General features: G+C 42.8%; 1 protein-coding gene across 1 annotated transcript in view; it reads right to left on the bottom strand.

Moving 5' to 3' along the window:
• The window catches only part of LOC127610362 (bifunctional heparan sulfate N-deacetylase/N-sulfotransferase 1-like), a 57,687-nt gene extending 36,784 nt beyond the window's left edge, over positions 1-20,903 (bottom strand). The window contains exon 1 of the mRNA XM_052080441.1: positions 20,720-20,903. The gene's annotated coding sequence lies outside the window, so the exon portion shown is untranslated. The remainder of the gene's footprint in view (positions 1-20,719) is intronic.
• Between the last annotated feature and the right edge of the window lie 2,305 nt (positions 20,904-23,208).

Genomic DNA, 23,208 nt, shown 5'->3' with positions numbered 1-23,208 from the left:
AATGACTACAGTGATTGGCTAATGCGTGAAGAGATGCGTCTTGGGGTCATCGTTGGAATCGACATAACAATTGCGAGGAGGAGAGTGAATTTGCTGTGTGCACCATACATTTACTGCATGCAGCCCTACAATTTCATGATCGTGGTGTCTGCAGTTTCAGTAAAAAAAAGGTCCAAAACCTAGCTGGGTTTTTTTGGGGGGGCGGGGGGGGGGGGGGGGGGGGTCATGATTTCTACTCACACACACACACACACCACAGCATTGCTATCAGCACAATTGTGTAGAGTGAAATGTCACTGGTTCTCCGCTGCTTCATCAAGACACACAAAAGGCGACTTGACAAGACGACGATCATGGTGCTTTGCTTTTGCAGGTTGAGGGGCAATGCAATGAGGAGGTGTATTTAAACATCAACCTGTTGCTACGGGACGCTGTTAGAACTTGTCCAAGATAATACAGCGGGTTTATTGTGCTTAGGGAGGATATAAAAGAGCTCAAAGGTCACCTGAAATTAAAACAGCCTCCATTAGGTCAGGTACTATCGACCAAGAAAAAGAACAAAAAATATGGTCTACTTGTTTGACCAAAACCACACACTGGGTTTTGTAATTTTAGTAATTAGTTAGGGGTTGACAGTGTATAAATCACAACTGTCAACAAATGTTTGTTTATTGTTGATTGAACATATTAACATATACAGTAATAAATTGACAGAAAGTAAAAGTAAAATTGTAAAAAAGGACAAGAAAACAGTCATCATACAGCACACTTATAGGTTCAAAGGAGTAAGAAGAGGGAAAATATATCTAGTCCTATCCCTTGTTATGTACTAAGATAAATAGAGCATTTTTTTACATCAATCAGAAAAGAAAAGAGTCTGCATATACACATATGTTTTAACCCTTAAATATACAACTTTTGGTCTATATCGGGACTAAATACACACTCTAGCACATGTATGTCAATTTTCTCTTCTATTCAAAATGGATATTGTATTACATTACTACATTGAATACATTTATCAATTTAATTCTGATTTATTACTATTACAGATATTGACGACTTAATTGTGATTGATGTAGTTTTTTTGTACTATCGTCTTGAATTTGTTTTGAACTCAGCAAGCGAGTCACTCGTTTTCAGGTCAATTTCACTTGCCACAGCGAGTGAGGCGCTTGCTCCATGATGTGATGTCACTGTCATTCTAGGGTGGTCACTTTCCTAAGAATCATGGCCCCAGACTGGCCAAATTGGTGAGGTAAATGTTTTCATATTTTCTAGTTTAGCTGGTCTGGATTTTGAGTCAAGAGTGCACCACTCAATCAATCAAGTGATTTATGTGGGATGTCCACATTTTATCAGAACTTTTATTCAGCCAAATAGAGTTGAATGTTTCATATACTCCAGTGCCTTGTAATATTGGCACAGTTACAGAATGGACGCCCCCTTACCCCCACCCACCCCAAAAATACACCTTTACATAGTGCACATTATGTGGCAGACCAGCATGGTGTTAAGTCGCTGCCCTATTTGGTAGAATAACCTTCACATTTACTCACTCGCAATACAGTCAATCGCCACGGTCCTTTTTTTTCTGTGTAAAAGAAAGGAGGGTAGCACCACAATGACGGTACAGCTGGCACTTCTGAGTTTCACTTTTTCTTAAAATAAGTTTGTCCTATACTTCAATAAGATGTGAGCATAATTATTAAGTGGTTAAACAATATCTGCTATCTCGACCTTCCCCTGATGAAAGTATGCACGGAAGCTAGTCCCCCCACCATCACCCCCTCCCTTCATACATTGCCTTGTTTCACCGTCTTCATTGTTTATGTCTTGTGACCTGTTGTAACTGTCATATGCTTATGCAGGAGTTTTTTGCCTAACTCAAATTATCCTCAAAATGAGGGTAGTTCGAGCGTGTGTTTGTTTCTCCCCCTCTCACTCCCTTGTGGTTTCTTTCTGACTTCCGGGTTGAGTGAACGCTGGCGTGTTTTGGCTGCCGCTGCTCAACCCGTATTGTTTTTGTGTTTTTTGTTATTTTAAAGTGTCCTTGGGTGTCTTGAAAGGCGCTTATAAATAAAATGATTATTATTAAATCAAGAACATATATGTATGAATACATTCAAATGGTTTGCATCTGCATGTTCAGGCATCTAAAAACGTACAAGTACATTTTCACTTTTACAAATGAAGGTTTCATGGTTGGTAATATCCAAAATATTCACTGAAATAAAAGAGTGGAAGTGCCACGCCAACTTGTTTTTTGTGGAAAACTCAATGAATATTTATCGACATTTTGGGAGGAATCATATGCGATTCCACCCCCAGCTTCCCCCACCCTATGTATTTCAATGGTCGTCTATTATATATGGAACTTTCGCTTCCCAACCCCCTGCAAATAGCGGGTGTCGGCTGTCGTACTAAACCAATACCAAATTTGCAATATTATTCATATCAGTTATTCCGTACACCATCAAACATTGTAACCGAGAGGTAGTATACTTGAAAAGGTGGATCAATCATACAATGAGTTTGCCAATTTCACACAAAAATGTGCATATGGAGTGCAGTGAATTGAAGAGAAAATCCCCCAAAATGCTATCTATGCAAAGTTGCTACTCGAGACCAAAACTGAAGAAAACCAAAAATGAGAATCATCCTTACAGTGAGAGAGATAGAGCCAGTTGAAGGCAGCTTATTGTTTCAAATGACTTCCAGACGCTACTCTGCATTTTATCATACTATCTTGGGTCTTCCTTTTCATTCTTGTCAATGCCAAAAGACCTCCCAGTGAGAAACCAAACTATTCATTTCCTTTGGGTGTGAGCCTTATCCGTTTCAAATGTTCTAGAAATGTTTGAACAACTTTAGAAATATTTGAATGTGCTGCAATGTTCGCAAATGGCCAGTTCCCCGACGTCCACCGGCTGTTTATTGAGCAGCATGATTATGCAGAGAATGCATTACGAGGAATCAAGAGTGTCATTTTTTACGGATGTTCGCCGGTAGGTTGATTTGACTGCATAGTATCTCTCTTTCAGAACATTTATCGTTTAAATATAACCGGCAGTATTTAGAATCAAAGTACTTGAAGGAAACACTTCATTCTTGCTGAAGACAAAAACCCAAGCCATGCGGTAAAGTTGAAATGGAGGCAGAACGTGCAGATTTGTTGTGTCTATTCACACTCTTAGACCACCTGCAGCATTTCTGCCATGGAAAATGTCAATGCGTGAATAATGTGCCCAGAGAGGAAGACCGTGATAAATAAATAAATAAATAATAATAAATAAACCAACTGTGACCAGGATGGTCAAGAAATGGTCATCGGAAGCTGAAGATGCTCTGCGAGACTGCTTCGCGACAACCAGGTGGGAACTCTTCAGCGAGGTTCATGGGGAGGACATTGATGCACTCACTGACACCATCACGGATTATATAAACTTCTGTGAGGAGAACACTGTACCCACCAGAACTCTGCGGTGTTTTTCCAACAACAAACCATGGATTAATCCTGACATAAAGACCCTGCTGAAGGAGAAGAAGAGAGCTTTTCGGTCGAGAAACAGAGAGGAGCTGAAGGCCGTGCAGATTCGGCTGAGAAGAAAGATCAGGGAGGGGAAGAAGTTATACAGGATGAAATTGGAGGACCAGTTACAGGCCAGCAATGTCACTGGTGTCTGGAGGGGCCTGAAAACCATCTCAGGCAATGACAGCCCAAAGACAGTGGTCGAGAGGGACAAGGACTGGGCAGATGGACTGAACCATTTTTTCAACCGTTTCGACCAGTCGTCTGTCCCTTCCCCCAACCACAAACTGCAACCTCTCTCACTGAGGACTTCTTCTCCTCCCCCTCCTCTTTCGACCAGCTCTCATCAACCCAGTATGTCACCTGGTTCCTGCCTGTCCGTCACAACAGAGCAGGTAAGGAACCAACTGAGGAAGATGAATGTGAGGAAGGCAGCAGGTCTGGACAAGATCAGTTCCCGGCTCCTCAGGACCTGCTCTGACCAGCTGTGTAACATTGTCCAGCACATCTTCAACCTGAGCCTGAAGCTGGGCACAGCTCCACAGCTGTGGAAAACTTCGTGCCTGGTCCCAGTGCCCAAGACCCCCCACCCTAAGGAGCTGAACAGCTACAGACCGGTGGCGCCGACGTCTCACCTGATGAAGACGCTGGAGAGACTCATCCTCGCCCACCTTCGACCGCTGGTGAGCCCGTCACTGGACCCGCTGCAGTTTGCCTATCAGCCTGGCATCGGCGTGGAAGACGCCATTATCTACCTCCTCCACTCAGTGCTGTCACACTTGGAGAAGGCTGGGAGCACTGTGAGAATCATGTTCTTTGATTTCTCCAGTGCCTTCAACACCATCCAGCCCAATTTGCTGGGAGGCAAACTGCAGAACGCCGGAGTGGACCACCATCTCACAGCATGGATCATAGATTACCTCACAAATCGGCCGCAGTACGTGAGATTGCAGAGCTGTGAGTCGGACCGGCTTCTCTGCGGCACTGGAGTGCCGCAGGGGACTGTTCTGGCTCCATTCCTGTTCATCCTCTACACCTCGGACTTCAGACATGACACTCCAAACTGCCACCTTCAGAAGTTCTCCGATGACTCTGCGATTGTTGGCCTCATTACAGAAGGGGATGATCGGGAGTACAGGGGACTGACAAAGGACTTTGTGGACTGGTGCCAGCAGAATCTCCTCCAGATCAACCCGAGGAAAACTAAGGAGTTGGTTGTGGATTTCTGCAGGAAAAAGTCCTCACCAGCACCGATGAACATCCAGGGTATGGACATAGAGAGGGTGACCTCCTACAAGTACCTTGGTGTTCTTCTCAACGACAAACTGGACTGGTCCACAAACACTTCCTACTCAGGAAACTGAGGTCTTTTGGGGTTCAGGGGTCACTCCTAAAGACGTTCTATAACTCGGTGGTGGCCTCGGCCATCTATTATGGCATTGTCTGCTGGTCAGGCAGCATCTCGGCCCGGGACAGAAAGAGACTGGAGCGACTGGTCAGGAAGGCCAGTTCTGTCCTGGGTTGCTCCCTTGACACTCTGGAGGAGGTGGGCAACAGAAGGATGCTAACTAAGCTAAAAGCTATGATGGCCAGTCCCTCCCACACCCTCCAGCCCGCCCTGACAGCACTTGGTAGCTCCTTCCGCCAGAGACTGTTACACCCGCGCTGCAAGAAGGAGAGATACCGACGCTCGTTCCTACCGACTGCTGTCAGGCTGATGAATAAAAAATAACAATCATAATAATAATTAAATGATGTGAAGGTAAATTGTAAATAGTACTGCGATTTATCCATTTGTGTTCATATTGTATTTAATTGAAAGATGTTTGTTGTTGTTTTTTTTTCTCTTCTTTCTACATACATTCTTGCTGCTGGAGGCTGTAAATTTCCCCATTGTGGGACAAATAAAGGATATCTTATCTTATCTTAAATGTTTGGATCAGCTGACATAAGAACATGTAAATATTGACAGCTCTCCGGAAACAACTGTCAAGCTTACAGAGGACTGTTCGGGAGGCCAGGTGAACAGGTTTACAACTCATGCTGGGCTTCGATTCAGATTCCCAAAATCGATTCAATTCATTTAGCAAGGGCCCGAGTTGATCTGATTCAATTTGCTATTCAATTTAAAACATAGGGCAGCCTGTGTAAATAAAGTGGCAAAAACACACTGTAAACTCGTAACATTTGTGCTAATGTTCAGGTGGTCGCAAATCTAACTATCATAAGAGAGAGAGCCATAGATATGAGTACATCATTGTAAATATAACTTTAAAAGAGTCTGCATTGTCTTAAAGTGCAGTAAGTCAGATATTTCATAAATGTAAGATAATCCTTGAAAATGTCTGTAAACAGTAAACTCAGCCCTACTTACAATCTCACGCCACCATGTCAGCCAGGTTTATCAATCACAATTCTTAAGTTAGTGTCGCATCAAAGGGGGCACTGATAAAAAAAATAATAATAACAATAATGTAATTCTGGCAGCCTGCAAGTAAGAAACATTAATGGTTGTTTATTGTATAATGTTAAAAGACACAAAGCCAGATTGGCTAAGTGAGATGCAGCAGATCATGTGGCCAAACCTTGAGTTGTGACTGAAAAGACATGCAACAGAACACACTGACAATATATAAAACGGAGGAAACAAATCACAATAGAACATACTCAGAATGCGGTGGACACTCAACACAACACACCAGAACAGCCTGTAATTGTGTTGTGCAGGACTGACCCCAGCTCATCTCAGCAGGCCTTGCATGATGAATGGGCTCAGCGATGGCTGCCTCCCTCCTACCCCCAACCCCCTACTCTTCTTCACCACTATTAGACCTCTCCCTCTGTCCCTCCCTTGCTCACAACCCAAAACTATTCAACTGCTGCCATCGCACATGATTAATTTGCATTCAATGCACTTAGTCCTTTGTATTGTATTCTGACACAATGACATATTGGAGTGTACAGCTCACCTATTAAGCATATATTTTAGGTTTTTAGCATGATGGGTTATTGCAAGAAGCCAATATTCAAATACAAGTGTGTGCCACATTAAGAACGATGGTTGCGACAGTCTCAGACACTCGAGTCACAGCTGAATCATTACAAGAACAGTTAGATAATGTCAATTAATGATTCACTAGAGTCAAACTAATAAATTAGGTCAGCATACAAAGAGCAGAGAGACCTTCTAGTTAGGGCATGTTGCAGTCCATTCGAGGCGGGGAGGAAAAAAAGAAAAGGGAGGGATAATCAAGAGATTTGAGTAAAAAAGAGGAAAAAAACAGAAGGTGTTGCTCCACCATACATCCTCAGGAAAGAATGTATAGGAAATAAGGTCCCCCCCCCCCAGCTCTCTTTGCCGCTGTTCGCTCACTCTGCCATTGCTACAACATCCAAATGGAGCAAACAAGGGAGACCGTTTTTTTAACTTGCCACAACCGTCTCTTGCCATCACCCATTGTGCCTCGGGGTAAAAGAAATGGATTCAGATTTTTTTTTAAAGTATGGGAGGAATAATGAAAATAAAAATGGGGGCACCGCTGAGAAGGCGTCGGAGACAATGGCACAGGGGGAGTGAAGAAAAATGAGAACAAGCTCGCAGTGATCAAATACAAGGAAAGACAGGAAGCTGTGAGTTTGTTCTGTGGCCCAGATATTAAGTGGGTGCTTATGATAAACCTGCTCTGAGACTAGGCCATCTGGAGCAGCCAGAGGGGTTACTGAAACAAGTACATCAGGGTGGAGAAGGCAGCCACCATTAAAAACATTGAAGCGACTTCCCTCAGTCTGCTTCCCTCCCAAAAGGAGATCCGTGTGGGGTTGTGGCAGCACCCTGCGAGTTTTTCTCAGGGCCCAAGGAATACCTTCGGGCTGTTACTCAACAAAGGTGACCTCTGCTGTGTGACATCACTGGGGAGACAGGCTGCGTGTGGGAACAAAGTGGGAGCTAGGGCGTGGAGGATGGAGCCTGGAAAGGCAGTGGACTATGTGGGAGTCACATTACTGCCCTCCGGCCCTTCTATACCTTTCACGTGAATCGCTTTGAGGACTCAAGATAAAGTCGCAGTCTTGACAACTTCAAACACCTGCTTTGCTGGACCAGATCTGACAAACTGACAGATAATGGAAAATATGAAAGGGGGAGGAATCTAAGCAGTCGGATTTGCTTTATGTAATGTATCACCAACTTTTTGTAACCCTAACCCGCTCAGTGAAGCAGAGCTGGGCGATACAACGATAAATACCGGCAAGACGGGATGCGGCCAATAACCTTTTTAAATGCCCAATACTAGTAATTGGCAATTTAAAGGACATGGAAAAGCCTAAATATCCTATGTGTAAGTCAGTACATCCGGCGCGCAACACGCCAAAATACACAAGTGGTAGACTCAACAACGAGAGGAATCATAATACAAAGTCATCACACAGAAACGTACAGCAACAACAAAAATTCGTGAACAGCGAGGTGGGTACAAAGATAACGAATTGTACAACTTTGGGAAAGAATCAAGTAACAACAACAAAATTACAGTTTTCCACACTATGAGGCGCACCTTAACGCATTCAATTTTCCCAAAAGCTGACAGTGCATCAACTAGTGGGTGCATTGTGCAACCACAGCCACCACTGTAGCTTCTATTGCATATTACTTTGATTTCAGATCATATCAATAGCATACCAATTTGATATCAGAAAAACATTTTTTATTCCTCTTATTTAGATTGTTATGTACATTTGTGCAAAAATATGTCGGCTATTGGACTTTTGTTCATTAAATAATTTTATATAGAAGTACTACTGTAGGATATATTTCTCATTTGATAGAGGTCCCTTCAAAATAAAGTGAGAAAACGAAGCTTTCATAGTATGTTGAATAACGTTTCATAGAATAACTGAAAATTATAATTAATAATTACATAATTATATATATAGTAATTATTCTTACATATGGTTGTGATGTAAAATGGCCTATGCAGTAAATATTCCCATCCCCGGAATTCTATGAAAAGGAATTTCCTTCACCCGGAACAAAAACCTATGCATTAACATTTTTACTCCAATATTACATGTTACCGGAGCTTAATAAGCGGAAATTCCACTACCCATAACCCGGATGGAGACGTCATGCCGCGGGAGCTTAAATACACGCAACGCCCACCCAATGCTGCGGAAAGACACGTTTTCATTTCGCATTTTTCGATCATCAGATCAGAAACGACGCTGTGTAAGTGACTTTTTATTGCCCTGCGTTTCACTCTAATTGCAAAAGATTTTAACTTTATTCACTTACGTCTTGTAGATCGCGGCACTAGCTTAAAAAACAGTGCCCAGTCGACACGACCGAAGAAATGTGTTCGCTTCGCCGTTTTCATTCATCAGATCCGAAACGACGACGTGTAAGTGAGTTTTTACTGCCGTGGGTTTTAATTGTGAATGATTTTAACTTTATTCACTTACGTCCCGTCGATCGCCGGCATTACCTTAAAAAGCAGCGCCCACTCAACACGACGGAAGAAACGTTCGGTTCGCCGTTTTCATTCATCAGATTCGAAACGACAGCGTGTAAGTGACTTTTTATTGGCGTGCGTTTTACTGTAATTGCGAAAAAAAATTACTTTATTCACTTGCGTCCTGTAGATCATGGCATCGAAACGTAGAAGAACTGTCATGACTGTAGCGGAGCGAGTGAAATGCATCCGTTTGAGCGAGGCTGGACACAAAGTAAAAAGCATACAGGATACACTTGGGAGTCGGAAAGACGCAAATCTACGAAACTTTAAACAATAAGGCATTGGTTCAACTCCTGATGACAAGCCACCATCCAGCAAAGAAGCAATGCCAGTGGCAACAAAATTCCTTCAGTATGCACAAGAATCACCAGACATCAGTGATCACCGGGACAGTTACTTGCAACTAGCAAGAAAACTGTATGACATGCAGGCGAACATTGTCATAAGCCAAAGAATGCACACAACAAAACAATCCAAAATGGACCATTTTTTCCCCAAGGCAGGCAAAAAATAAGCATTACAATACTGTACTGTACTTTTGTGATGTTTTTTTTGATACACCTGTACCTGGACAGTATTGCAGTTTTTGTTATATGCAGTAAACAGTTTTTGGACAGTATATTTTTGCATTTTATTGATTGTGATGTTACACGTGCATTTTGTCAACATACTTGCAGGTTCATAAAGGACATGTACCATGCTCATTTCCCAAATGAGGAATTTCTGTTATCAGGACAAATTGGACAGCGCAAACATGAGTCCGCACTAGAGAATATTTTCTGTATTGTGATTTTTCTGAAGTGGTTCTCTTTCCCCCGCCTCACAATCGCTCGGCCCTACAGCAAAGGACAAAATGTGACAGTGGACCACCCTCGGGCAATGGAGCCCCGGAGCGTGGGTCGAGTTGCTGCAACAGAAAAACAGACCGCTGGTCAGCAGGCACATAAAGCACGGCCCAGACACCTGTGTCCCCATTCACTCAACATATCCGGGCACTTAAATACTTAAACAGTGGGGGCTATAGCATGGTTTGTGTTTTTGGCCTTGTGTAGGCCACTATGGCGGTTTGCAGTGGTTTTTGCTCCTATTCTCAAATATATTCTAAGCCCCTTTGTCAGACTGTAGTGCTTTCAGCTCTAGCGCATCCCACTGTGAGCAACCAGCCGTAACCCCCACACAAACGACTGTGTTCAAAGATCCTGAACAGAACTAGCAAAACAAAACTCAGTCATTTGCAATCTCGAGTCACCCTCCAGCCTGGGTGCCACTGGGATGTCTGTACTGAGCCTCTGGTTTTCCGACACCTGTCCTGTCCAGTGGGACACACATCACACATCCCCCATAATGTTTTGGCAGACAGGGCAGCGCCTCGGATCAGTGAAGGGTACTCTTTCGGCAGCCAGTAGCTAAACCTCCGACTGGCACCCATGCAAATGTTTCCACAATTCAAAAGGGGGAAAAGGTATACCAGTAACTGTGGTCAAGTTGTTATTAAAGTCTATGAACAGACCTGGAAATGACTCGCACATTATTGTTTCCATGGCATAATATAAACAAGCAGTGCAGATCTATTCAGCTGTTGGTCTGGAACCTCACAGGCTGGACATGATAGCTGTGTAGGCTTCAAAAATAATTTGACTTCATATCAGTGTGGCAATTTATTCCAACAAACAGACAAATCCAACTCTTATGTCAGACTGTTCCACTCAAGAAGCTGGCTACTGCTGTGAAAATTTATCGATTATCTAATTAATCAACAACGATTGTAATAATGAAGTAAACGTTTAGAGCATTTGTTTAACTAGAAACTGTCCAAATCCTCTCAACAGTAATTACCGTATTTTCACGACTATTCGACGCACCGTACGTTTGGGCGCAGTCTCATTAATGGGTGACATTTCTGTGTTTTACACATACACAGGCCGCGCTGTACTAATAAGATAAGATAATAAGATAAGATATCCTTTATTCGTCCCACAATGGGGAAATTTACAGCCTCCAGCGGCAAGAATGTATGTAGAAAGAAGAAAGGAGAAAGAGAAAAAAGTTTTACAGTGGTAAAACATACGCTTAAACATACGGCATGCATGCATGCTAATACGTTCGCTAACACGTTAGCTTGAAGCTCGAAGCTAAAACACGTTTTAAAAAAGGCAACGAAAGCAGAACGGAGTTCGGGTGTATTTTATTTACAAGGTACTCACGTTATTTGCTCAATCATCACTCAGAATGCCATCAAAGTCGTCATCTTCTGTGTCCGAATTGAACAATTGTGCAAGTATCGGTAATCCAACCAAACCGCCGGGTTCCCTCTCGTTGTCAGAGTCACTCTCGTCGTCGTGTGGCTCCACAGAAATGATGCCGGCTTTGCCAAAAGCTCGAACAACTGTACTAGCAGATACGTTCGTCCAAGCAGCCACAATCCATTCACAGATTGTGGCGTAACTAGCCCGGCGCTGCCTCCCACTCTTCGTGAAGTTGTGTTCGCCATCGATCATCCATTTTTCCCATGCCGCTCGCAACTTCATTTTGAACGCCCGGTTGATGCCAATGTCCAGCGGTTGGAGTTCTTTAGTCAAGCCTCCGGGAATGACGGCAAGCTCGGAGTTCATTTGCTTGACTTTGTTTTTCACCGCTGGTGTGAGATGGATGGATGGATGGATGGATTTGCATGGAGTCGCAAATCAAGAGTGACGGCGAGGCATGGAAAAAGCCATCCGGTCTCTTAACATACACCTCACTTAGCCACTCTCTCATCTTCTCCTCGTCCATCCAGCCCTTTTGGTTTGCTTTCACGATGACGCCGGCTGGAAACTTTTCTTTCGGCAGCGTCTTTCGCTTGAAAATCACCATAGATGGCAGTTTCTGTCCGTTGGCATGACAACCAAGAACGACAGTAAAAGCTGACTTCTCGTGCCCCGTTGTGCGTATCGCAACCGTGCTAGTCACCTTCTTCTCCACAGTGTGGTTCACCGGGATGTCGAAAACCAGCGGGACCTTGTCCATGTTGGTAATGTGGTTAGGCTGGATGCGTTTGTCGACAATCTTCTTACTGCAGTAGGTGCGGAAAACGGCCAGCTTTTCTTTGTAGTCCGCTGAAAGTTGCTGAGCCACGGTCGTCTTCACTCTCACGGATAGATGGCGCCGTTTCATAAAGCGAAAGCACCAAGACGGACCTCCTTGAAAATGTTCAATTTTCAATTCTTCGGCTAACGTTTTCGCCCTTAGTCGAATGGTGACCGTGGAGACGCTTCTGCCGACTGCTCTTTGATCAAGAATCCACCAGCTCCAGTTGGTCTTCCAACTCGGGCCACCTCGCCTTATTTCCACGGAAACTCTGCTTTGTCTTTTTGACTTGGCGAAGCTCCTTCTCCTGCTTCCTCCATTTGCGAACCATGGATTCGTTGACATTAAATTCTCTGGCGGCTGCTCGATTCCCATGTTTCACTGCATAACCGATGGCTTGGAGTTTGAATTGCGCTTCGTAGGCGTGTCTCTTTGTGGAATTCATTTTCGGGGGATCTTGGAAACCAAAACCGAAGTTGTTTTGCAATAATGCACATACTCACATTTTATACAGGTGCTGGTACCTGCTAGAGGCGTGCCTTTAGCGTCCACTTACACGCCCACCCTTCACTCATTGCCGGACCCACCGCCTGCGTGCCTGTGCTCACTCACGTACACATTTTCTCTCTTCATAATTTACATATAAGTGCACGGACGCGCTTCACTGATTGGTCGACCTCACTTCCGCCTTTTCTCTATATAAACAGCGTGTCGGGTCTCAGCCAGATTTTGGAACTCAGCTCATATAAAAGACGCTCCGCGTTATAAGGCGTCCTGTCCATTTTGGAGAAAATTTTAGACTTTTAATGGCGCCTTATAGTCGTGAAAATACGGTAAGTTCTTATTTCTGTGATACGATGTCTGAAGGAAGACTGTTTATCTTTTGTGGTCTGTCAAAATAAAACATTTGCAAACATATGCTTTTACTTTGGAAAACAATGACAACCTATACCTGAATCAGTTTCAAAAAGGCCGTGTGATGTTACTTAATAGTTGTTTCAAAATACTAAACAATACAAATATAGAAACAATTTTGAAAAAACAGTCATCATGAAAAAATGGTTTTGTAATACACTAGCTGATTATTCAATGAACCGATGGAATAATTGATTAAAAAAATATATATTTAGATAGCGATAGCCCTCCTTCTGGTATTTGGTCTCTGGATCGTACTCAAAAATCCATTAATTCTCGGCAGTGACGACTCTCCCTATGGCAATTCTGGTCTCAATGGTCTCTGCACTCACCCTGCTCATTTCCCAACAACCTGGCACAGAGGTCTCCTCTGTGCCAGGTTGTTGGGAAATATTTGCACTTCAACAAAAAGTCTAGGGTTGTTCCGATCAGTTATACTGTCGATTACGGTCAGCCATGAGATACCGATACCGATTACATAGATGAGCTGCACATTTTTTTAATTGCATAGCTGATCACTAACAATTATTTTAATAATCAATGAATGTGTCTTTTTTTCTTTTAAGCCCCACTCTCATTCTATGTTTTTCCTTTGCTGTGTCTCTATAATAAGCCGCTCTCGCACAACTCTTATTGCCCCACGGGCATAAATAAAGTTTTCCGAATCTGAATCATTAAAAAAAGTAACTATCCAAATTTCCATCCCTTTAGAATACAAAACCAGGACATTACTTCAATTTCACAGTACAGTAAATACACAAACATGGGGACACTGCACGCAGGCTGGTCCCTATTTGGCTGCAGGCTGCAAAGTATGAGCTGCGGGTGATCGTTTTGTGTGAAGGCATTGATCGACACATAGCGAACACCTACTTTTCCATGAAAATCTGCCACTCATCCTGAGAGGCCAATCGATGGAGGCACCGATAAAAAGTATATAAGCGATTAAGAGATATTAGCCGCAGCATCCCAAACCCAAGCATTCCACTCCAATTCTTATGTGGTCAAGAGCACTCACTTGCTGCAGTATTTTGCTTTTGTTGCACTCCAGCCAAATTCATTCACAGATTGGAGACAACTAGACACCAGACGACTTTCTGTTTTGTGGCAGCTGGCTCTGCTTTGGGGCTTGGAGACAGGAAAGCGAGGGCACTAGAAGCTCTGCTTAAGTTTACTCCGTCCTGGTGGGATGCCATGAAGCCATGTCCTAGTCTGCCTTCAAGAATGCGGGGCGATTGTAGACACTGACGAGATTTTATGCTGCCTGGATGTCCAGGTAGTCTCAGAAAAATGAAGTACAACTGGAAACACACACACTGTCTAAGTCTTCACTCCTCATTTTCCTCACAGTGTAACCCGCCAATCATGGCAGTACTATAAACACACACATGCATGCACAGACATCTACCTGCTCTACAGTCAACACGGTCTTTCCCATGACAACAGGTCACAGCTTGGATCCTGTTTCTAGAGGCAAACATCTGGAATTTGGTGTAATGCAATTGAATGGAATGGTATTAAATAGGTGTGATTAAAACCTGTTAAAGGGGCCATATTAAGCAAAATCAACTTTTTTTTTAAAGTTTTAGCCAAGTTAAAGTACTAATTCCTCAACAAGAACACCTACCCAAAGTGTTGTTTTCCTCCATTTACCCATCTTGGACCATTCCTGCAGTCGCGGCACCAGTCCCTCTCAATTCAAGAAAATCTGAATACAGCCAATATTTGGGTTTTGAAAGGGTTATTGACTGCATGTAAACATAGTCAGTGGTGAAAAACTAAAGCTGTCAAGTGTTATTGAGGACATGAGGCAAAAGAATATGTGTGGCCTCAGCCAGGCCCACGAGACAACTGGATAAACATGCAGACACCCCTCCCCCCAGCTCATACCCACCTGTCTGCCCTCCTTGATCACACTGGTGAGCAACAATCAGACCAAAACCAACAACACACAAGCTACTGTATATACCATGTGACTTGGGCAAACTGTGTGAAAAGAGCATCTTGAAACAACTCAAGATTCTAACCATAATACACATTCAAAGGAAGAAGACAACAATGTTTGAAAAGACAACATGTCCATCTCCACAAACAAGGCTGACCTCGGGAAAGAGTTTGTTGAATGGCAAAATGGAGACGAGAGGTGTGTGTGCGCTATCAGTCGTACCTGATGGCTGATAGCACTTATGATGAGTAGAGGGTTAGAATATCCTCCAGTGAAGTGGTGCATTCTTATTACTGCCGGTCGACATCTCCGAAAATTGGTTCATTACCGGGACAGAGCTTGCCAAGAGAGCGAACACACTGCACCTCAAGAGTCCATCCGCATGGCTGAGATGAAGTCCATTAATTGCCGACTACTTGTTTTTGTCAACCAAATAAACCAGCACTTCAAGGTACTACTGTGCAATATGGACCTAGTTGACATCCCAAAATAGTTCATTTTATGTCCCGGTAAGGATAGACATCCGGTCGTGGAAAGAATAGCAATTTTCTTTTAATTAAAAACATATTTTAGATGAAAGACATTTTAACTCGGTGGATAAATAAATGCAATTCAAAGTATCTCTACAACCATTTTTGAGGAATGCAAAGAATTCCCCAAAATTACAATCAATACAAGAACAACAAAGTGATTTATGTGTACAGTTGATTTATGTGTACAGTTTACCATTTAACGAGTAAAAGCGTGAATATTTTGAAGATGGACTTTTTCAGGAAGTTGAATTTTAGGAAAACATTTTTAAAGCTTGTTCTAGAAGATCCTGGCTTACACAGCGATGGTATTTGAACACAAAGGATACCAATGTAGAAGGAATACAAAGATAAGAGATGCAGCTAAGAGACGAAGAAGAAAGTGAGGTTGTGTGGATATGGATGCCATGTTAGCTCTGTGTCCTGAACGGAAAATAAAGTGAATAAAAAAACAAATACAAGACTGCTTCTTGACAATGCCACACAGACCACAAATGAGCGTCCGAAACAGGTGGCCCAGCAAGGGATAGCCAAACGGGGATGAAAAGAAAATACGGCTGCATTCCCTCTGTCAGCAGCATGGGAAATCTAAAATAATTATCTGATACAGGGTTCATATTGCATAATACACTGTGCAGTCAAACCACAAATCTCGCTTCCCTTTTTACAGCTTCGCTGCTGCACATATAACGTTGTAGATTTTGTCACTGAATTTTGCGGTGATTACTTTTCTACATGTGCGGCCTGTTTTTCCCAAGTATTAATGCGAACCGGGAGGAAAAAAAATGCATAAAAGTCAGAATGCCCAAAATTAGGGATCAACTCACTGGTGTACTTTCAATCGCTTTATTGAACAAAGGTAAAATAATGCACAAGTACAAATTCACACACAAACTGTCATTTGCCGCAACTGACAGAGTCTCACCCAATGCAGAGCACACACACACGCGCGCTTGCACACACACACACAGGATATATATTTAATACAAAATAAGAAATATAAAATAAATGTATGATTGCTAGTTCAAGATTTCATGGATGGAACGTCAATTCCAGGACAAATGAGGGATTACTTTGTATCGGTATATTGCACAGCTACTTTAAGAAGTTGAAAATGTTAAAGAGCTGATAACACGAGACTGCAGAGATTGTTATGATGATAAAAGTGTATCACAAGTGTTGATCTAACAGTAGTGCGTCATACTGCTGTCTAATAGAAACAGGCATAGAAAATACAGAGTTTTTCCTGTGTTCAAAATTGTGTAGCGGCCCCACCGCACAAACAATGAGTCCATCATTCTCCGATGCAGGTTATCATAAATGAATGTTTTAACATGATGATACTCACATTCTTATGTGAACTCTTGATGTACGTTTCCTATAAAATAAAGTGAATCAGTTGAATTTACAGAATACATGCAAGGGATGGCTCATGGTTCAGATGGTACTACCTCTGTCTCAATTTGAGTCAGGAAACCCCCTGAAATACTTGTGCTTTCTTGATCTGTAGCACGAGTGAGTTTTGGTCATAAGAAAATATTGATGATGGTGGAGAGTGGAGTTTCCCAAAGTTATTGTTGGGTCCTAAAATGTGTTGCAGGTCAACTTCTATTTTATAAAATGTTTGAGTAAAACCCTCAAGGCTGTTTTTGTTGATTATCAAAAAGCCACTGCAATTTCTTGGGAAAATTATTTTTGATTCATGCACATTGTGGTAATTGCATGTTTGATGTTTTCTTCGTTTATTTTCTTTATTTCAATGCCAATACAAGAAAAATTTTCATTAATTTGGGATATAACAGAGGAACAACATTTTCAGGCCTTGAGCTACATATATACAGTATGTGACTCTGGCCAAGATTCTAACCAAGTGACACATTACTCAGTGTTGGCTATAATGCGCAACTCATGTCATTGTTGGTAGTAATGCCTAATTAATGCGAAAGAACAAAAGACTGACCAAAAGGACAATGATATGATGTAAAGTAGGGATATAAAATGTATTTTCTCCTCAGACTCGTCTGTGTTTCTCCTCCTCAGAAACACAGAGGTGATTGCACCGCAACTTTTGACTTGCCAGTATTTAAACTCCAATCATGTGCCATCAGATGAAATACAACACCCTTGTCACAGTTGCTCATCTGAATAGGGGAACCTCTGGAATGTATCCGATTCCAGCCTCAGGGGAATATGCACCTTGGAAACACGGCCCGACCTCCAGCTGCTAGCCTCTCCCAAAGTCTTCATCCCTTCGCTATGGGTCAACGCTTAAGTTCAACTGAATTCCACCAAACGCCCTCATGCACGCTCAAATTTTGTCTGTCACAATGGAATATGGAGGGTAGTTTCCCGTTTTAGCACTCTTTTTTGACTGGCTGATGACACATTTATCCCACCCAAAGTGTAAATGGTAAACCTCCAGGGTTACAATCAAACTTTCGCCACTGTTGGCTCATGTTTTGTACTTCCCTTTCCCCTTGTTTCAAAACACTCCAATTCAAATGACTTCTCAAGTAAAACAATGGCAAATTAGTCAAAGAGTTGTAGTGTGCAATAATAGGACCTGTATTTAGTATCTCTGAAACGGCAGCCTTTGTAAATCCGTCTTGGGAACTATGACAGTGGAACATCATTTCCTTGGGCAGGCATGGCTAATCGTTCAGTAATCTGACCCGCCTGCATACTGTAGCATTCAGCCGCATCGCTCGCCTGTCCAGCCACTCACACATGTGTGTGCCCTCACTGCCTGCCAATAATCTCATGGAGGCTTGCACCATTCAAACACCACTGTCCAGGTTTTCCAGAGGATTACAAATGGTAACAGATCATTTGCTAATACTTAGTTGTGTTATGATATTTGAAATGTACTTACACGAACATCAGTCACAATAGTCTAGCCCCAGCCAAAAATAATAAATCATTTCTCAGCTAACAACAGTCCAGCATGGAGAATGACCTCAGTTTTGTAATATTACATGTGCAGTTTACCTCCTGCTCATCCAAAAGTTTCACTGTGTGTCAATCCCTTATTTGAGGAAAATAATGTAAAGCTAGAACAACAGGAAGGAATACTGCTGGGAGAGAGAAGCCCTATTATGCTGCCTACAAAAGTCAGCATTTTTCAGCTTTTTTTTCATATACCGTCTAAACAGCACCAGTCTGAAACAGGAGCACAAAGTTGAGCCGTCAATTTTACGCCATCTAAGGCAGCATCGGAGCCGCAATGAAGATTGGATATTTTGCAATGCTGGCAGTGGGGTCTGAGCTATCGCCGTGTAAAAGCACGAACAGCTGCAGCAATTTGGGATTCTGTGTAAAAGTCACTCGCAGATAGATGCAGGATATTCCATTATGTCAGTTTTGCACGATCTCTTCTTAAAAGAGGCAATCGTGAGGTACAAACCAGTGTTTATAAACAGTGGAGAGAGTCGAGGGTATTCCAATATGAGTATTGGAAAAATGCCTTGAGCCACCTACTTTATTTTATTTTATTTATGTATTTATTTATGAGTTCAACCCTAAACACACAGTGTGGCAACAAGGAACGATGACATGAAAAAATACAGCGGACGTTTTAGGCACTGCAGCTTACTTAATGTACGAGATGGGACAGTAACTGCAAAGCCATTTAATTCAATCTCTCTTCCAAGAAAATTTTATGTCACAACAACCCAATCAAAGCTGCAACTGACAAAAAGCAACCTTTTTTTTTTTGCTTTACACGAAAGCACAAAAAAAACAATCTGATGCTGCGATGTTCACCAAACACTGCTTGACTGTCACCATTTGATCAGACATACTGTCATACATACTGCCTTTGTGTGCTTTACGAGGCTGAGGCATTATGATTAAGGAGCTGCAGCTTTTAACAGGCATATACAGGTATCTATTGTAAGAGATGTTGATAAAACATCAATCAAATGACTGCGGCAGCCTTCATGAAGCCGACATGCTAGATCACAGCAAGTTTGGCAGCCAGTGGGAGCAGTCAGATGGAACGTTAGAACAACCACACAAATATTTGGCAAACATAACCAGAACACAACGGAAAGATTCAGCCCACCATAATTTTTGAAATTTCTTTAAAACCCATGATGCAAATTAAATCATTTATGGAAAACACAAAGATCTGTGACCAAAAAAAATCCGTAAAATGCAAAGCCCAGGATGTGTTTGCTAAAGAGCGTGAGTCATTGCTCTTTAGCAATCCTTCTCCGATGGATGCACGCATGCACACCTAGGGGCAAGAGATTTCAGGCAGGTCTGGACTGCCTCTTTACTGCTTGTGGAAAGCCTAATGTTTATAAATACTTCATGATAAGTTCTCTTGGGGAGGTAGGCGTGTGCTCCAACCTCACACCATCGCACAAAACAAAGTAGAGTGACATTGTTTAGACAACCGAAAAATACAACGATAGAACATTACACAATGCTCACCAAGGCACATGGCAAGAATATATTAATGCATGCGTGTACTTTCAACAGCTAACCCAATAATTGTGCCATGCAAGTGTGCAGAAATATTACTAATTTCTGCACTACAAAAGCCCACAAAACATGTTCTACAGGTACCTCCAAAATGGTCTGAAGCATCACCTCTGTCAACCGATCTTGAATGACTCCCCGTTGTCGTTTGGGGAGAAAATGAAACGTAAACCAGCCGTTACATGTCGTGTTTATCCACCTTTGTCGGGGAGCCGTGTCGACCTTTATAATATTATTTGCACACAAACTGGTTTGGTCTTTTAAATTCTTGATAGCAAAACATTACACGGTGACATTTGTAGGTCAATCGCGACTCCCGACTAAGCTAACTTACCGCAATGGTCTCGCGGCCGTGTAGTAAACCGCAGCAGAAGCTACAAAGTTGGAAGACTAAGTTATCGTCTGTGGCGGATCGGCTCCATTGCAGAATAAACCAGGACTAAAACCCGCTATGCAACCGCATAGCGGCTCTAATCCGAACCAAAACATCGACAATATGGCTAGCCCCCTCCCGTTACAGCCGCCAAATGAAGTCTCATCAAGCGGCGAAGGGAGCCCCACGACTACCGGGGCTTGCTGTTTTCCAACCCGGGGAGCTTGGAGAGGCCGAAGGTTGGCCTCGTTCTCCGCCTGCGCCAACAACACACTGCTAGCCTAGCTTGGGAAAGCGAGTGAGCGGCGGGGCAAACATGTGCGAAATCACCGCGACGAAGCGGCTCAGCGTCGATGCACTCACCTCCGTTTGAGCGACAGCAACCGTTATCGTGCGTTGTTTTGAGTAATGGCCGCGGAAATGAGGCGAGCTGGGCGCATGTCGTCTCGGCTCGCCGCGGTGATGTGGAAGCGGCGGAACGGCTGGGAGAAGTCGGGAAATCTGAGAATGCCCCCCTCTCTTTCTGCAGCTCTCTGCACACGCAGTGCTCCATAACTGTCCATAGAGGGCACTGCTTTGGAACATCCACACCCCCACCCGGGTTGCACACATGGCTGCTGTCCAAGTCCGCAAAGAAACGATGCGTGTGCGCATATTCCTGACGCGGTTTAAATGAATCTGTGCACTTCAGTCAAGAGATTATACTGACCGTGATGAACTGTGTTTGAGTGCGTGTATATCTATCCCCACTACACGGGAATAAGTATGCAGTATTACTGGGATTAGCCTATTTTATTTTATGATAGTTTTGAAAGGCTCTAGTGCAAGAGCATGGTAAGATTTCTCATTCACTCGCTACTTTGCAGTCTTAAATTTGACTTCAGGATAATGTATATTTGACGTTTGAAGTCAACCGTTTTACAATCTACTTTTCTGTCATAGATCATCCATCTATTTATCTACCTATCTATCTCTCATTTTAGAGATCATTTTATTGTTTTTATTTGCAGTGGTTGTAGAACTGCATTATGCCGTTCTAATTGGTGGTTGCAACATTTCGGTTTTAGCTGCATCTGAGGAGCATCCATTCATTAATTGAGCAACTGAATTTCACAAGGGTCGCAGGCTAGCCTGAGCCTATCCCAGCTGTCTTTGTGCAGTAGGCGTGGTACACCCTCAACTGGTTGTAGGCCGACCACAGGGCACACACAAACAACCATTCACACCCACAATCACACAGAGGAACAATGTAGAAACCCACGCAGGTACAGCTAGAACATACAAGCTCTACACAGGAAAGCCGAAGCCCAGATTCAAACCCAAAACCTCTGCACTGTGACGCGACATCACTTGCCAGTCGCTCACCGTGCCGCCCTCTGAGGGACCTTGTCTTAAAAATAGTCCTGGGTATCACCACTAACCAGACAGGGATGTATACCTAATGAAGCAGCCTCTGAATGTAAATCATGGCTTAATGACCATCTTAAGTGAATGTATGCATAATACAATATTTTTAAGACCTAGCAGTGAACCTCATGAGGTGGATATTCTTGTACAATGAAATGAGAAACACATTTTGGTGCTAATTATGGCTCAGCATTTCCATGTAAATGAAATTTAAACATGACATAAACGCAAGTTGAAATTTCTAGTCAACCGCAGAATAATCATTTTTGGAGTAGCTGACTTGTTGCTCAACTTGGTGTCCTCTGACCTTGTGACTCATGAGGTTGTGGTGATTCTCATTAGGTACTGGCTAAATCCGAAACAAAGCCGTCCTTCACAACAGCTTTGGTTGTCTCATCCACGTCACATGACAGAGAAGACATGGTCACACGCCTCATTTAATGGCTCAGAACTACTCCGAACATTTTTTTTGCACTGCACACTACACTGAAAGGGAAACAGAAATAAGGCAGAGATACTTTTGTCAGTTTGTCATGGAATTTACTGCAGACACAGCTGAATATTCATCATGATGTCCTGAATGTCGAGACATACACACCGAGAAAGAGATCCACCATTTAATCTCTCTCTCTCTCCACAACCTCATCTTGAACTTAACTAAACATCAGGGGCTTATTACCAATCCGATATGGCAAACATCCTGTGCCCCACTAATTGGAGTTTCACGCAGCAAAGACACTCTGACCTGAAGTGAACGGGTGGGTAGCTAAACTGTAAGCAGAAGAAGGAATTGGCTTACTGTGCATCTATTCATACACTCTTTCTCTTCACCCCTTTTTTGAATTTACACAATTTCAACATTTTACAACAGATCTGTGTTTCACTCTTTATTGCGGGCTCCTTAAGGGAGTTTGCATGTTTCTCCCGCACCTCATGCCTGCATATGTTTTCTCCGGGTGCTGTAACTGATGAGCGAGCAGTCCTCTGTCTTTCTACTCTCCATCCAAGCCTAACTGACAGGAGCAGACACCCCACAGAGCCTGGGCTCTGTTTGAGTCCTCTATTGCCTCTGTAACCAAGTGTTTACTCATTTGGGATTCAGCTAGTTTTCTTATACATAACAACTATATATATAGTTGACATTAAGAAAGCAACAGCATTTTATCATACGATGTTATTTGCAGAGGAGGCAAACATACTCACATCCTGTTCCAATGTAGGAGTACAAAATACCATATGTAAAAAAACTGGGGTAAAAGTACAGTCCAGTAAAAGTAAAGATTAGGAATGTACTTATGGACAAAAGTATTGTCGATCTGTTTTCAATGGTCCACAAAAAACTTCTCTGCACATAAAATGTTTTCCCTCTTTTATTACTTTGCATTAGACTTCTTTGTGCTGAGAAAAAAAGTAACTAAAAACATGCAGAAATAGCTAATGATAAC

Source organism: Hippocampus zosterae, chromosome 1 (assembly GCF_025434085.1).
Source record: "Hippocampus zosterae strain Florida chromosome 1, ASM2543408v3, whole genome shotgun sequence".
Taxonomy (NCBI): domain Eukaryota; kingdom Metazoa; phylum Chordata; class Actinopteri; order Syngnathiformes; family Syngnathidae; genus Hippocampus; species Hippocampus zosterae.
This window is presented reverse-complemented; position numbering and strand designations above follow the sequence as displayed.